Here is a 4,937-nt window from a genome sequence, read left to right as displayed (position 1 = left end):
GCTTTACACAATTGATGTGTGTATGGATTGGGATAACAGTTGTATGAGCCCCTAATAAAATGTTAAAAAAAAAAAAAAAAAGAGCTTACAGCCTCAGAAAACCCAACTGGGCAGTTCTACCCTGTCCTATAGGACCACTGTGAGTCGGAATCGACTTGATGGCGTTGAGTTTGGAGTTTGGAGACATCATGATTGATTCATTGATACCTCAAGCACCTCTCTCCTGTAGCCTCCATGTGGCTGCTGAAATGTCCCATTGTTTACGTTGCAACTATTTACTGAATGCTAATATGTAGGCATTGCTACACAGCTTTGTTTCGGGAAGAGTCCTAAGCATTTTTCAAACATCATCTCAGCCACCCAACGAGATAGGAACATTTACTAGTACTGGGCTTCTCCAGTGAAGAAAGTGAGCTTAGGGTGGGGAGATACCAGATGCGACCCACAGTTCTGTTCCTCCGTACATGTTAGGCAACTTTGAAAAGTTCGTCGGAAATGGCATTGAAAGATGGAATTTTCCATGAACTTTTTGAAGGTCCCTGGTATCTATGGAGGAGCCCTGGTGGCCTGGTGGTTTTGAGTTAGGTTGTTAACTGCAAGGTCAGCAGTTCAAAATCACCAGCTACTCCATGGGAGAAAGATGAGGCTCTACTCCCATAAAGAGTTACAGTCTAAGAAACCCACAAGTGCTGTGCTATCCTGTCCCATAGGGGTGTTATGAGTGGGTATCAACTAAATGACAGTGCGTTTGGTTTTTCATTTTTTTGTACCTAAGAAGCTGTTACACTTTGGGCTGCTAACCACGAGGTCAGCAGTTTGAATCTACCAGCCACTCCTTGGGAGAAAGAGGAGGCTTTCTGCTCCCTTAAAGATTCACAGCCTCAGAAACCCAAAGGGGCCGTTTTGCTCTGTCCGTAGGGTCCCTGTGAGTCAGAACTGATATGACGACAGTACATTTGTGTTGCTGTGATCCACCACTCCCATCCCCTCCTGAGACCAGGAAGCAGTCCTGGAAGCACACACGTGCACCAATGTTCACTGCAGCATCGTTCACAAGGACCAAATGGTGGAAACCACCTAAGTAGTTCATCCATTAATGAATGAACAGATAACATGATTAATGTAACCGGGACCACTATACACAAGAAAAAATTTTGAGTAAGCAAAAGCAGCTTTAGAGACATTTCTTCTAACAACAAAAATCTTCATCCTCAATAAAGAAAGCCGGGGTTAGACCCCAGTAATTTGGCTCAGGAACCCAAGTGTTAATGCCTTGGAAAAACGTGTCCTTGCCTGCCCTCTCCTTTCCACCCAGGCCCTTATCATTGGAGCCCTTGCTGTTGTAACAGCCACCCAACTGACTGGGATTGACCAGAAATGCTCTCCTCTGGCCTGGCCACCCCCAAGGACGTTTGTTGCCTGATTAATCTGCCTAAAACATTCTCGTCATCTTGTCACTCCTCTGCCATCAAAGAATCTATCATCTCTGGGGAGGAGGACATATTCACATATGAGCCCCTGAGATAACCTTCTAATAACAGGAAATAAGATGAGGAGTGTAAGATGAGCTGGAAGGTTGCTGTCTGCAAAGAGATGGCTCGGTTTTCTCCATACACGTTATGGACCTGAATGGACAGAGCAGGCGAGCTGAAGTGCAGCTGAGCCCTGAATCCAAATGAAAAGGCCACAGGTCTCCCTTAGGAGATGCAGAAGGTCAGACCCTTGACCGAGGCTGTCCTTGCCAGGAACCTTACCCTTGGGGGAGATATTCCCGGGTGCTGCTCCTGCACCCCCAGTTCTGACTCATGGCGACCCCCTGTGTGGAGAGTAGAACTACTGCACGGGGTTTCCAAGTCTCTGACTCTTTGCAAGCAGATTGTTAATCTTATCTTGAGTTGCCTCTGGGTGTGTCTGTACACCAACCTTTTAGCTAGTAGTCAAGGGCCACCCAAGGGCTCCCTTCAAACTACAAGAAAGCCGAACTCACTGCTGTCAAATCCAGTCTGACTCATAGCGAGTCTGTAGGACAGAGTAGAACTGCCCCTGCAGGTTTCTAAGACTGAGGTGCCAAAGGCCTCTTCTTTCTCCTGTGAGGCCACGGGTGGATGCGAACTACTGACCTTGTTGTTCGAGGTCCAACTCCTAACCCCCTACACCACCTGGTCCTTTAACACTTACCTAAGCAGCAGCAGGGGATGCATGAGTGAGAAACTGGTCTTACCTTCAGAGGAAACAATGGTTTATGCTTATTAAGCAACAAACCAAAAAAGTTGTTAAGAGGAAGGATTTTTTTTTAAATAAAGACACAAAGTAGTGGTCTTTATGCAATTAAAAACAAAAAAAACAAAAACTCAAAAGCCAAACTCAGGGCCATTGAATGACCCTATGGGATGCGGTAGAACTGCCCCTGTGGGTTTCCAGACTGTAGCTCTTCATGGGAATTGAAGCCTCTTCTTTCTCCTGAGGAGCAGCTGGTGGTTTCAAACTGCAGACCTTACAGTGACCAGCCCAACATATAACATAACCGCTATACCACCAGGGCTGTTATGCTGTGTTTATTCTTTGCTATTTTCTTTTCTTTTTTCAAACCCCACCTAGCACATTCTTTGCTATTTTCTTCCCATGTACTATTTAATTTAATCTTCACACAGTTCCTTAAGATGGGCTCTAGTCTTGCTTATGAGTTAACCGAGGTGATGGAGGTTTTGAACCCGGTTCTAAACCACACGTCTAATTCTCTAATCGTGGACTCTTGTCTACCAGGCTCCTGGGAAATGGTGTGGTGGGCAGTTCACTTGCTCTCCCTTCAGTGTTGGGTGGACGACCAGGAGACAGCTGGGCATGGGAGGGGTTTTGCTGCCTTTGCCCACACTAGCTTTCACGGTGTTCAAATCAAGTGACCTCTGGACAGAGGGCGCTCTGGTCCCAGTCCTTCCTGGTCTCTAAAGGAGGCAGTAGGAGCACTAGACTGCCGAAGGCTTCCCTCTCTCAGAGCTGACATTCTGTGATTACTGTGCATGGGGGGGTGGAGGGTTGAAGGGAGGGGGCAGCTAATTGAGCGAGTTAGTAATTTGGTTGCCAGGGTAACTCTTCTCTGATTGGAAGGAAGGGATCACAGGGTTTGACACAGACTTTGCTGGAACAGAAAAGTGGCGTCTGATCTGCACTCCACGTTTCTGCTTCTGAGCTGGCAAAGGACACGCGCAAAAGGCATAAAACCGAACTCGAAGGGTGCAGCATGGCTGCCCTCTTTGGGATAAAGTATTAGAATGGCAGGCTCTGGCATTCGCTGTGAGGTGTGGTGTGTTCTCCAGACCGCTTCTGTTGTTTGCCCAGTTTCTATGTTGTAATTTGTTCTTTTCATTTGGGCTTACAGCCTGGGTGGTTTTGAAACCATCAGCCTGGTGTTTCCTGTGGTCAACTGTCTTTAGAAGATGCCGAGTGTTCTGTAAGGAAAGGGCTCTGGTAGGCCTGGCTTTCGTTAGCTCATCCGGGGACTGGGTTCCAATGACGGGGCTGCCAAGCTGGACTCCGTCCGGGCTGTCACTCACATCGTCCTGCGTGTGTGAACAGTTTTGGGCCCTGTCTGATGATATTCAGAGAGGCCAGCTGGGTTATAGGAAACAGGTTTTAACTGGGAGACCTGCTAAATAAATCTCTGACTTCAGGAATTCGTTTTGCCCTGCCCTCATTTCTGGTTGCACTGACGGGTCAACATCGGACCGCTAACCCCAAGGTCAGCAGTTCAATCCTACTCTCTCGCTGTGTGGGAGAAAGATGAGGGCTATTCTACTCCCGTAGAGATTTATCGCCTTGAAACCCTTTGGGTTGGAATCAATTCGATGGCCGTGGACTTGGGTTTGACCCTTATTCCTGAACTGTTTTCTGCCTATAAAATGGGATCATAACTTTAAAAATTATCTATGTCAACTCTGCCTTATTTAAGAGGAACAACAATCAACCAGACTGCCAGAATTCTTACAAAGATGGATAGAGGTCATAGTACATCTAAAGTGCCTGATACTTAACAGGCATCCGTTTTCTCTAATCTCCCTTTTGTAAGAAGGAAGAGTTCCTAGCTGTTAATGGAAAGGCTGGAGCTTCCAGTCCACCGATCAGTGCCTTAGAAGAAAGGTCTGGCAATTGACTCCCCAAACCAGCCACTGAAAACCTTGAGGCACAGGTCCTATTGACAACTATGGGGTCCCAATGAGTTGGGAATGAACCATCACAACTGGGTCTTGTGCTGCGTGAGTACAAGGTTGATTCTAGTCTTAACCAACCATTCTTAGTACAAGAAAAAGCTAGCAATCAGGGCAGAAAAAGCTAGCTAGTATTGTGGCCTGTCTGGGGATGGAGAGAAGGTTCTGGATTGCTCCAAATGTTCTGACGCTAACTGGAAGCAGGGCTGAGGACCCCGGGGTTACTCCATCATCAGGGGAGGAGGTCAACTCCTCACACTCTCCTCTCATACCCAGGAGCTACACAGGGGTTGCACGATTCATAACAGTAGCAAAATGACAGTGATGAAGTAGCAATGAAAATAATGTTATGGTTGGGGGGTCACCACCAATGAGGAACTGTGTGAAAGGGTCGCGGCATTAGGAAGGTTGAGAACCACCAGTCTAGAGGTTGATGCCCACTTGCTGTAGGAGGCAGCCCCCCCTTTGCTCAGCTTCCATCACCGCCCTTCCCTGGCCGTCCATCCCTGGACTGAGGCCCCTGTGCTTTTCTGGGCAAGTGTGGGAGACGGCTGACTCAGTGTCCTCTGGCGGTATTGCTCAGAGTTCCCGGATCTGTGGTGGACTCGAGCACGAATGGGGAAGCACAGAGCATGGGCACCGAACTAAACAGTTAGAAAAGCAGGGCCTCTCGGTCACAGAGCACTCTCTCCAGAAGAGCCCTTGGGGGTTGTAACACCCCTTCATTTCAGGAGA

The sequence above is a fragment of the Echinops telfairi genome, unplaced genomic scaffold (assembly GCF_000313985.2).
Source record: "Echinops telfairi isolate 266 unplaced genomic scaffold, ASM31398v2 ScPeMD7_70;HRSCAF=299, whole genome shotgun sequence".
Lineage (NCBI taxonomy): Eukaryota > Metazoa > Chordata > Mammalia > Afrosoricida > Tenrecidae > Echinops > Echinops telfairi.
This window is presented reverse-complemented; position numbering follows the sequence as displayed.